The 12,698-nt window shown below is 44.0% G+C and overlaps 1 long non-coding RNA gene across 1 annotated transcript; it reads right to left on the bottom strand.

Moving 5' to 3' along the window:
- Nucleotides 1-10,006: 10,006 nt before the first annotated feature.
- Nucleotides 10,007-10,471, bottom strand: LOC145419699 (uncharacterized). The gene is made up of 2 exons (XR_013901022.1): nt 10,313-10,471; nt 10,007-10,231 (listed from the first exon to the last, which is right to left on the bottom strand). It is a non-coding gene; the product is annotated as an uncharacterized LOC145419699 (long non-coding RNA).
- Between the last annotated feature and the right edge of the window lie 2,227 nt (nt 10,472-12,698).

Here is a 12,698-nt window from a genome sequence, read left to right as displayed (position 1 = left end):
GAGACCCGAGGCGGCAGTCCGAGTGTCAGGTGAACTGAACATCAGGTAAGAAGTTATGACCTGCAGTCTATCTGGGTCAGATATAAACCAAGTTTAGGTGGAGTTTATTTTCGCTGTGCTGATTTTTTACAGTAAGTTACAATAACTCGTACTGCATAGTAGCCAACATGACTGAGTTTCTATACAGCTGGGTGGGTGCTATGATGTTACTGATAGTGAACTTTATTTTATTCATAAGGTTAGTTAGTAGAGTTGCCAACTGCTCCTTAAAAAAAATGGAATGGTCCCTCCATCAGAGAACGTTATTGTGTCGTTACGCTGTCAGCTGGCTCTTCTTCTCTCATTCTCTGCCCCTCTCTCGCCTGTTGCTACTTCAATCATGAAACTGATCAATGATCAGCTGATCGGGATTGCTGTCTTGTTTGTTTGTCTCCCACTTTGCGCCAGAAAGAGGAAACCAGCGGATGTCGCGCTAAACAACAGCAGCACATTTAAGCTTGATCAGCTGTTGTTAGAATTTATTTAATATTAATTTCTACTATCAGCTGATGTTTGCTGGAGCCACAGCTGTAAAAGCTGCTGGTCTTGATATCGGTTTGGTTATCTGGTGAGAGGGAAACATGAAGATGAAACCAGGAGATGTCCTTACTGAATCATCAGAGCTGAACAGGTGATGGAGAAACAGGTTTACCTTTTAGGTGACATGAATGAGTTGAAGGGAAGTTATGAACTGTAGTAGCTGAAAGCTGGTAACTGTGCAGGGGCGGGTCTAGCAAAGTTTTCCCAGGGGCCAGGTAGTGCATTAACAGGGAAAGGGGGGCACAAAGAAATACTTTTCTTTCTTATTCTCATTTAAAATGTCTAGCTTTTAATAAATAATTATCTGAATCTGACAACCAAAGTTTTTATCTGATGTAAAATGTATAGAAATCATACATATACCAACAAGACAGTGTACATCACTGTCACAACAGTGTCTGTTTTCATTCAAAGGCTTTATGGCTTTTCCTGTAATACCTGGTGGGTCTCTAGTCAAAATGCCCAGGCCGATTTTTGTCCCAGTCCAACCCTGGTCTTAACTGGTCCACGCTTTTTCTTTAAATCCACAAATGATGAAGCTTTTTAACATTTAGTGCATAAACTTTGGAATGGCACTTCCTCACTCATTAGGTCAACAAAATCAATAGTCTGTTTTTAAATGTCTGCTGAAAACACATTTTTAGAGATTAGATTTTCTTTTAAACGCACTCTACTTGTTTTCATTTTTTGGCAATGTGCCCTATAAAGGGCAGCGGGTATATTATTTGCCATCCGCCAGCAACGTATATCAGAAGCAGATGCGGGCCCTTTTTTTGCCTTTAATGATAAACTTATATGTAAACTTATTATGACTGCATTGAGAGGAGAGATCTTTGAAGTAGGCATGCACATCTGCTGCTGTGGAAGACACCCACAGGCAGCTGCAGGGGTGGCCGTGGGAGGTAGAGTGGGTCGTCTACTAATCGGAAGGTCGGTGATTCAATCCCCGGATCCTGTAGAATGCATGTTGAAGGATCCTTGGGCAAGATGCTGAAACCCAAATTTCCCTTGATGCTGATCCACTGCAGTGTGTGTGTGTGTGTGTGTGTGTGTGTGTGTGTGTGTGTGTGTGTGTGTGTGTAAATGTTAGACAAAGAATAAAAGTGCTGTATAAATATGTGTGTGTGTGTGTGTGTGCGCGTGTGTGTGTGCGTGTGTGTGTGTGTGCGTGTGTGTGTGTGCGCGCGCGCGCGCCAACATCTCAGATCTGACTTGCTGACTAAAGAGATAACCTTCTTTGGAAAATCAATCAGCATATTTTATACATTAACTTGAACCACACAAATCTGTGTACTTGTATAATAAATCATACTGTTATATAAAAAGTAGAGCAGCAAATGTCCTGTGAAACAGTACTATCTCCTGTGTGATGCTCTAATCAGTAAATGCTTGGCGAAAGTTCAAACAAGAATTTAAACATGCATGTTAAATTTTACAGGACTATTTGACATTTATGTCTTTTTTGTTTAAGAATAATTGATCACAAGCTCTTTTAAAAAAAAGAAGCAGTCCTCCATACTATTTTTTTTACTATAACAACAGTAGAAACTGTTTGAACTAACTAACTAATTACCACACAGAGCCTGCAACAATTCAACTCAATAATCGTATGCACAGCTATCCAGCTGAAACAAGGAAATATTATCCAGCTCGAGTGTTTTTCTGATCACCTCTTGTCCATTACTTAATAGCTTTTAGCAGTACATTGGTTCCAGTTCCACCTGAGTGATTCTGGCTTGCTATATGTAGCAATATTTTTTTTTTTAAAAGCCGCTCATTATCTTTGCTTCAGCTTCCATGCACTTATTATCTACGTGTGAGTTTCTGCAAGTAGGTTACTGGGAGTTTTCAGGACAAACATTATCAGCTGTTTGGGTTATATTGATATTTATAAATCTATGGTATAATGTGCATTAGTCCTTTTTATAGTTCCTAGGCATCACAGCATCATAGTGCTATGTTAATTTTGATTTAAAAAACCTTAATTGGGCTGTCAACTGGATCATTTGTTCTCATTCTAAATATAAAAAGAATCCCAAATAATCCACAGTTCAGGTTATTGTTGTTTAACCTCATCAAAGGGAAGCCTGAGACTTGTCAACACAACACTCAGTTCTTGTAACCTTGCTGTGTTGCAGCTAAACTAAATAATAGTTTTAGGATTTGTTTTTGATCTGTTGTTTGTAGTTTATTTATTTCTTACCTCTCCTCGGCTCCAGTCTAGTTTGAATCCAGCAAATCCCAAACCAGGTCCCGGTCCTTTAGGACTCTTTTTATCGTCGTGGTCCTGGGGGATGTCAGGGGGAGTTTTGTCTGATGTTTGAAGGACGTTTTGATTGTAAGCAAATGTAAAGCAGGCCCACTCTCTTAATGAAATTAAATTTGTTTTCCCACTGTTTCTTTATTATTGTCTTTTGAATGCTGGATTGAGCTCTGCTGTAAGCTAATTTTGTGCTCAGTATTTAATTTCCTGAATTGGGAGGTGCTTCTGACTATGCAGACATGAGTTTTAGCGCCTCTCGAGTCATTTTATATTAGGTTGTTTATTGAGCAGGCCATAGTAGGTATATTGACAGGGGTGCTCCTGAAATGGGGGAAAGCCTGGTGCAAAGCTGTTTCCTCAGTTTTTAGTTTTCATCATCTTTTAGATGGAGATTCTAAATAAATTCTACATGTATTTTTCCACAACTTCAATTGAATCCAAACTGGGAGCTGGTTCACAGGAGAGGTGCCTGGAAGCAGAAGGCTCTGCCTACCATTCTACTTTTAAGTACCCTAAGAGTCTTAGGAGTAGGAGTAAGTAAGTCTGCAGTTCAAGAGTTAAGTGGTCTCTTGGGGTGCTACTGTACGATAATTTCTTTAAGATAAGATGGGGAATGATTATTTAAGATATTCTATGTGAGGGAGAGGATTTTAAATTAAATTCTGTGTTTAACAAGGAGCCAATGAAGAGAATTCAATATAGCTTCTCTTCATTGGTTCCGTCATTGATTTGGCTCTCCGTTTAGTTCCTGTCTGTACTCTCACTGCAGCATTTTGGAACAGCTGATGGCTTTTTGGGGAGTTTTTAGGACATCCTGATAATAATAAATTACAATAAGTCAGCCTAGAAGTAATAAATGAAGTCTATAGGTATATAATTTAAGCTGAATTTACTGTCAGAGGCCATGAGAAGATTATTTGCAACTACTACAAACATAGATTGATTTTCACAAGGATATTTCTCCTGTATAGTAAAAGATAATATTTTATTTCATTTTGCTTCCTCACAATGTGTCATGGTCCTGCGACCATGACTCAGTGACTTTATGTTTATGTTCTTTATTGTTATTACTTTCATTATTATTCATGGCTGTTTTGGGATGGTTTGTGTTTGGGATTTTAGACACTGGGTTCTGGGTTTGTGCTCCCTCTGTTGGTCCCTGGTGTTAGTGTTCCCCTGTCTCGTCAGGTTAATCAGGTCCAGCTGTTTCCCCCACCTGTGTGTGATTTCCCAGTGTCTCTCTGTGTACTTATAGTGTGTGATTTCCTCTGCTCCTCGTCGCGTCGTCTGTGTTCATACCTGGTGTAATCCCCTGCGTGCTCTCCCTGCTGGTCTCCCTTCATGCTCAGGTTTGCTATTTCTTTGTGTAGTTTCTCCCAGTTAGTTCATCCTTAGTTCTGTTTTACCATCCCCACTTTATATTGGATATTATCAATAAATCACCCTCACACCTGAATAAGTGCTGCGTTTTGAGTCCTCCTTCCGCTCTCCACACGGCCGCTGCCCCGGACCGTGACAGTACGACGCGAACACAACATGGACCCAGCAGCGCTTAACCCGTCCAGGGAGCTACGGGAAAATCTCATCGATGCCACACAGGAGCTCATCGACCGGTGGCTGGAAAACCCGGGTGGCACGTCCCAGCGCTATAGAGAGGCGGCTACAGCGTCTGGTGACCGGTCTCCCATGGCTTCTGGGCTCGCTTTGTTCGTGGGAGCGGGAGTTCCTCCTTTTGGACCTCGGACTTCACCCACCGTCTGCTTTTACTTTCGAGCAGCCCGAGGCGGTGAGCGAGCGACATGTTCTGGCTTCCCCAGATTCCGGGACTCTGTTTTCTGGGGCTATTCAGAGCGGGATGAGAGACAGTGTAGATAGCTTACCTACCTTCGTGGTAACGGATCCTTCGCAAGTGGGCGTCTACAAACCCTCTGTAAAACCGAGAGACTGTTTCTCTGCCGCTCCTTCTGAGCCAGGACTTTATCACCATTCTCCGGCTCAGTTCTGTGTCCAGCCACAAGCTCCCAGGTCTGTGGCTCAACCGTTAGCCTCCCTAAGGGCTCAATTACCCGTTCTGCCGCCGCTCCAGTTAGCCACTCAGCCACCACCACCGCTAGCATCGCTACAGCCCACAGTTCCGGTAATGGCTGAGCCACAATTTTCGCACTGTTTTTCCACCGCTGTTTCTGGGCAGGGAGACAAACTGTTTCGCTACGGACCTGTTCCTCAAAAGCTGGCAACATTAGAGACTGTTGCTCACTCCGGGGCTTCCCCAGAGGCTGGGTTACTGCCCTCAGCTTACTCTGGACCCCTGGAGGCCAAGATGCCAGCTGTGAACTGCACCGGGCTGTCACTGCCTGAGCAGGGTCAGTGCTCTGCGCAGCTGCAGCCCTCCGTACGTGCGCCAGAGGCCCACGTGCCTACTGGTTTTGTTTCACGTGCACCAGAGGCCCACGTGCCTACTGGTTTTGTTTCACGTGCGCCAGAGGCCCACGTGCCTACTGGTTTTGTTTCACGTGCGCCAGAGGCCCACGTGCCTACTGGTTTTGTTTCATGTGTGCCAGAGGCCCACGTGCCTCCTAGTTTTGTTTCGTGTGTGCCAGAGGCCCACGTGCCTCCTAGTTTTGTTTTGTGTGTGCCCGCTGGTTCTGCGGCTGTTTTCGCTGGGGGGCCCGAGGAGCCCGTCCAGCCTCCTGCTTCGCCTGCTGGGGGGCCCGAGGAGCCCGTCCGGCCTCATGCCACACCGGCTGCCACGTCGGCTGGGGGGCCCGAGGAGCCCGTCCGGCCTCCTGTGGCTGCTTCTCCACCTGTGGCTGCTTCTCCACCCGTGGCTGCAGCGCCGCCTCCTGCAGTACCACCACCTGCAGCGCTACCACCTGCTACTACCACGCCTCAGCCTGAGGACGCAGCCTCGCTTGGCCCGGCTTCATCCACGCCTGGTCCGGCTTCATCCACGCCTGGCCCGGTTTCAGTTTCATCCACGCCTGGCCCGGTTTCAGCTTCATCCTCGCCTGGTCCGGTTTCATCCACGCCTGGCCCGGTTTCAGCTTCATCCTCGCCTGGTCCAGCTTCAGCTTCATCCTCGCCTGGCCCAGCTTCATCCTCGCCCGGTCCAGCTTCAGCTTCTGCTTCAGCCTCGCCCGGCCCGGCTTCGGCTACAGCTTCGTCCTCGCCCGGCCCAGCTTTCGTGTCTGCATCCTCGTCTGGTCCAGCCTTCGTGTCTGCATCTTCGTCTGGTCCAGCCTTCGTGTCTGCACCATCGCCTGCAGCAGCGTCTTCAGCATCCGCACCATCGCCTGCAGCAGCGTCTTCAGCATCCGCACCATCGCCTGCAGCAGCGTCTTCAGCATCTGTACCATCGCCTGCAGCAGCGTCTTCAGCATCTTCGCCCGCTGCGGCCCCGGCTTCTGTGCCTTCAGCCTCGCCTGGCCCAGCCTCGTTTGGGTCTGGAGCTAAACGGCCGTTTTCTAGACCGCTGGCTAGACTACTGGCCGGGCGCCGTCGCCTGACTGGCCGCCGTTGCCTTCCGCACGGCCGGCCCCCGGACCCTCTTCGCCTGAGTGGCCGCCGTTGCCTTCCGCACGGCCGGCCCCCGGACCCTCTTCGCCTGAGTGGCCGCCGTTGCCTTCCGCACGGTCGGCCCCCTGAACTTTTTGCGCGCCGTCACGGCCTTCTTCGTGGCCGGCCGCCTGAACTGTGTTTTGGACTCTGCTCCCCTGTGAGGTTTTTTTTTTTTTTGTGAACATTTGTTTGGGACTCTGGGGCCTCCGTCTTTGGTCTTGGCCCGGTCCCTCCGTCCTGGGCCCCCTGCCGCCCGCCCGGATCTGGTGGTGTGTTTCTGTGGCTGTCGGGGGCCAGCCCTTGAGGGGGGGGTACTGTCATGGTCCTGCGACCATGACTCAGTGACTTTATGTTTATGTTCTTTATTGTTATTACTTTCATTATTATTCATGGCTGTTTTGGGATGGTTTGTGTTTGGGATTTTAGACACTGGGTTCTGGGTTTGTGCTCCCTCTGTTGGTCCCTGGTGTTAGTGTTCCCCTGTCTCGTCAGGTTAATCAGGTCCAGCTGTTTCCCCCACTTGTGTGTGATTTCCCAGTGTCTCTCCGTGTACTTATAGTGTGTGATTTCCTCTGCTCCTCGTCGCGTCGTCTGTGTTCATACCTGGTGTAATCCCCTGCGTGCTCTCCCTGCTGTTCTCCCTTCATGCTCAGGTTTGCTATTTCTTTGTGTAGTTTCTCCCAGTTAGTTCATCCTTAGTTCTGTTTTACCATCCCCACTTTATATTGGATATTATCAATAAATCACCCTCACACCTGAATAAGTGCTGCGTTTTGAGTCCTCCTTCCGCTCTCCACACGGCCGCTGCCCCGGACCGTGACACAATGTAAACACTAAAACTGTAGGATCTTCCATTTCTTCATTTTTAAACTCTTATTTTGTGGTGCAGTAATTTCAGTAACAGTAATTGTTCAAATATTTCATTTACAAAACATTACAGATAAAGTGGGAGATACTGCATATAATTTTAAACTGATTTTAGCATTTTATTTTGGGTTTAGACCAGAGAGTAATAAGAAGGCCTGTAATCTGTCAACATTTTCTTAAAAATTATGATATTGAATGTTGGTCTTCTATCGTGGCCATAAACAGACATTTCAGTGTAAGCAAAGTTCTAAAAATGATCTATTAATCATACTTTTTATAAAGAAATAAAAATTGGACTTGTCATCAGAGTTGGCACTGAAAATTGCAGTTTCTTTATTTGTAGTTCACTTCTGGCTCCAAAAACAGTAAGAGACAGTATGACAGCAGGTAAAATGCAGTCATTTACCTTTAAAGCCTGACTTCAGAAACCAGTAAGCAATCAGCTTACTCAATCACAATTTGTATCACGTCAGCTGCTTCCCCGATACTCACTCCTGTTTTTGGATTTAACTGAAATCAACAAAATGTGAGCAGATGTTTCACAAGCTATCATGGCTGATTTCTAACCTCTAGACATAAGGTAGTATGAAAAGTGGAATTCAGTAAGTGAATCTATTCAGCATCATCACTTTAAACATAAGCGGATGTTTTCTAGCCTTGATGTAATCTAACATTGAACGCCACAGCCTGCCCTGCACCATTACTGTAAACCTTACAACAGTACGTCAAACTGCCTGATATAGTATTTAAATAACAATGTTAGTGTAGTCAGAGCATTTAGTATTGCCAGTGAAACTTCTGATGATTTGCTCTCAAAGCTGCTCAAATAATCCCCCCCCACACACACACACACACACACACACACACACTGCCTAGCTCGTGGTCTCGGCATCACTGAAGTAAGGAGAGCATGATTAGTATATTGGGCTCAGCTTGCACCACCCCTCTGCAGCGGAACCGCAGACCACATCCCGCCACAGTTAGTATACTTCATTTGTTATGCAAGATGTTTTACAGAAACATAATTCAACAACACGCTGCACATAGATCCATCGGATCTAAAAACTAAAAATGTATTAAGCCATCACTAAGGGCATAATTGAGCAGTCCGTACCTATGAAAATCTCTCAAACTTTCTTGCATCTTTTTTTCTCTCCCTGGAAAATATAACAAGTGTGTATTTATGAAGCTAGCAGACAGAGTTTGTGTCAAAGTGTACGGAAAACTTTGTGTGTTTGGTGATATTTGTCAAACTGCTTGAAAAGCTGCATTTTAAATGATCTTCCTTTAAAAATTTGGTTTATGCTTACTTGTACCAAGTGCCATGACTGCAGCTATATTTACTTTGCACCGTAAATGCACAACCAGGTGAGAAGAAAAACGGGGCTGACGGATGTCATTATTTTGTCATTACTGTGCAAGTGTCACCTTGCTATCAATGCAAGCAACATCACGCTGCAGCACACAATCAAATATGCATCAACCTGCTGATCAGATTCAATTATCCTTCACGAAGGAAGGTGCTGTTCTAAATCATTCCAGCACACTTAAAAAACCTTGGTGTCATCAGATGATCTTCATCTCTTCATCTCAATATAGCTTTTTGGGTTTTTTTTTTTTTACTTTAATATCTTAGTCTCTGCAATCTGTTTCTTGATTTTAGCATGTTGTCTTTACATTTTGGGCACATAAAGTATCACCAGTGTGTTGACGGGTGCTTAAAGTCTTTTCCGAGTTCAGATCTCACTTGTATGCACAACAGGTCAGCATCATTGTCTCTGTCTGTGAGCGTGAGCGTTAAATGGCAGAGGTGGTGACCCCTATTCTGTGTCAAAATGTCAGTCTTTTGTTACTTGTTGATTGCAGTGATTCAGTGTTTGATGCAGCTCGAATTCCCTTTCCCATCTAGCATCTCGTTTGTTTGTGAAAATCTTTGGATCTAAGCAAGTAATTTTTAAGAACTTACTGAAAGTTCGTAGTTTTTAGTCTAAATGTTAATTAAATTGAGAAAAAAAACTCTGATAGCACAGCTTTATGGACAAAGATTTTTAGATGCTTGCAAGATCTGAACCACATCACATTCTAGGATAATCAAGTCATATTTCAAATGGTGCTGAGATGCGTGACAGTTTCTTTCTAGTATGGCTCAAGTGAGCAGTGCTGAACTCAGATGCCTTCATTCCTTGCAGGTTAGCATTCACATGCCTGTGCAGACTCTGCCAGTTGAGTGCTTATATACCATTTCACTCTGACACAGCCTACGTTCAACCGTTTATTCTGAAGATCAAAGTGCTTCAGAACAGCCATCATATATTCGCTTTGCTTGTTCAAAACTTGCTGTCACTTAGAGAGAAAGAGAGAAAAGGATGCTGCCATCTTAGAGCCAACAGTTAACTGACATTGTACATTAATGTAATGTAATTTTTTTTTTCATGTATTAGGACTCCTGATACTGAAAAACCAGTCACGTATTCATGCGCATCACTTGACTTTACACATAAGGTTCTTGATCGATATACACAAAAAGCTCTTCAGTGAAATCAAGTGGATAAACAGCATTTTCAGAACTCATTTGATACAATATGAAAAATAACATTGGCTACTGAAGCTTAAATGCCAACAGAGCTGTGTTGTGCAAAAGGTATCTCAATTTTGATTAGAAATTATTCATAGATGACCTAAATCAACATATCTGTCTGTCAGGTTTCAGTTAACGGACTCAGGCGCAGACCGGGACTCCTTACAGGATTTACAGATTTTATTTACACAACGACACCAGGTGATGCTATTTACAAAGTGCTGGAGGGAGGGGAGGGGGGTCCAGGGTTCCGGGGTATGTGAGGGAAAAGACGGGAATCTGACGTCCTCCAAAGGCTCTCTCTCTTCACTCCCCACACTGGGGAAACACCATCCACTCACTCGTCCACGGGATGACAGGCAGGCAGGGAAAGGTCCGGGATAGATCTGTACACAGAGATTATAGTTAGAGGCGAACAGACGGAACGAACTCACAGATCCTTATTTACAATCTACTGAGCGACTGACGCTGATAACTCAACGATCCAGCGACGAGTGACACAGTGCTGCTGTCTTAAATCGGCCTTGTGATTATCCCGATCGGCAGCAGGTGCGTGGGCCAGGGGCGGGAGCCCATAATGAGCATCGCCCCGGCAGGAGAGAGAGAGAGAAAACATGTTGCCTAATACAGAATCAGCTGGTGAGGCACAGGGACCATGACACTGTCTCCCTGATGAGCCCAATTCAAATCCTTGTGTGGCTGAACAAGAGGGAATAAAAATGGAAAGATGTATGAAAATAAAGCAACACATAAGCAGACATATGTTTTTCCTTAATATCGGAGAAATCATTTCTCAGAATATGGAGCCTGTAATCAGGGCTGCTTTTCACTCTCTTTTGAGTTTGTTTACACTGTGAACATTTGTAGAAGAACATATTGTAAGTATAAATTTCTTTGCTTAAGAGCATGAAATTGTTTGCTGTGCACCGCACCTAGATGGATTTTAATTAGATATAAATTAGACAGAGACCCAGATACAGATAAGTTTGAATCTGTTTTTTTTTTTTTTTTTTTTATCTAACTGAAGCTTTTATATCAGGCGCTGCCAATTCAAAGTGACTTTGCCTGACATAGACTGACACGTGATATGGACTTTTATGCAGCTTCCCTAAATTTTGTTGTGATTTGCTTGCATTTGATCTGAAATGACATGACTTTGAGGCGGTATTTTCTTTCAGACGGTATCTGAAAAATGACAGAGAAAGAAATCCACACTTAAACGGATTTGATTAAAGAGGTCAACAACCAGATGAACAAAGATGACTACAAAGATTCCTTCATTTCCTGCTGTTTGTGGAAGAGATGTGCTCTCCTTTCATCTCTTGTCCCTGCACGTTGCTAATCAAATTACTATATGCTTGTAGCGCTGGCCTTATAGGGTTTCGCTTTTTTTTTTTTTTTTTTTTTTTTATAATTTAACTGATCAATGAATAGCACATGTGTAAGAGACTAATTGAATATGGACAGGCAAAATCTTGCTGTTTTCTGTCACAGGAGGTCATTTCTTCTAAAGATCTGTGTGGCTCTTTCTTGAATCTGTTCATGGTATATAAAGTATAAAGCTAAAGAAAATATAAATTGGATGTTAATACTTCTGTTTTCCATATTATTGAAGATAAATTCATCCCCATGGGATTTAATTTAATTAAATTTAAATTTAAATTTAAATTTAAATTTAATTTAATTTACTTGCATTAAAGCTGCAATGCTGCAGCATTGCAGCTTTAATGCAAGTAAAGTAGTTTGCGTATTTGCCTAACAAGCGAAAAATCGCTAGAACGATCTCAGGAGGAGACACAAATACCCCGGAGGTGTGTTTTGTCAGGAAGGACAGCCAGTGTAGAAAATCTCCCATATCAAACATGCGGAGCTACCCGCTGTGGCAACCCCTCATGAATAAGAGCCAGCTGAAAGTAGCTTTAGTGTATTGTTTCAGTTTTACACAGTGCCTGTAGTGTTTTCTATCGCCCATTTGCTGGGAGTAAGGGCGCCCTTCGTTTGCAGGTGCGCCTGCTGCTTGCGGCGCAGAGAGGAGAGGGCGGGGCGGCGGGGGATTTTCTGACCGGCCAGAGCAACGTTTGATAACCATCATAACCATCAAAGTAAAACAAAATAAAAACAAACCAACAAACACGAAAACACCAGACATTATGATACAGACTTATAATTTGCACCGATGTTTTTTCGAAATTCTATACACGAAGCCCTCGGTGCGCCTGCTTGCTGCCGAAGTCAAAGTAAACTTTGTTGTCATCTCCGCTACATACAGTCCAGTATATATAGAGACGAGACGACAAAGCTCCAGTTATAGCAGTGCAAGTAAACAAACAATATATATAAGAAGAGTAAGAAAATAAATATACACTTTAGGACTCGGGGTAAAGGGATCAATAACAATTTAAAATTTACAGTTTGATGATTTAAAGTCTCATACACGAGCCGTCGAGGGGGGGGGGCTGCTCCTTCCAAATAGAGCACATTTCATTTATAATGTTTTAAATCCAAGTCCATTATGTATTCATGATTTGAATCGGGTTGTGTGAAGAGGGAGTGTTCGCCCAGGGCGCCAAACAGGCTAGGAGCTTGAAGGAGAATTTACCTATCATGATTTTGACAGTGAGAGCAACCAGAGTTCCTACAGGAATCTCCTGTTGGCACGTGGAGAACATGCAGACTCCGCAGAGAAAGGCCTCTCTCTGGTTTGAATGTCTAACTTTTTGCAGTGATGCAATGGTCGTCAGTGATGCAGGCATTAGAAAGAAAAGCAGCGTACAGACAACTTTCCCTCAGCAGAAAAGCTATGAATGCTCCAACAGTAGCTCACACTGCATGTTAACATACAATAGAACAAAG

Source organism: Astatotilapia calliptera, chromosome 13 (assembly GCF_964374335.1).
Source record: "Astatotilapia calliptera chromosome 13, fAstCal68.1, whole genome shotgun sequence".
Lineage (NCBI taxonomy): Eukaryota > Metazoa > Chordata > Actinopteri > Cichliformes > Cichlidae > Astatotilapia > Astatotilapia calliptera.
This window is presented reverse-complemented; position numbering and strand designations above follow the sequence as displayed.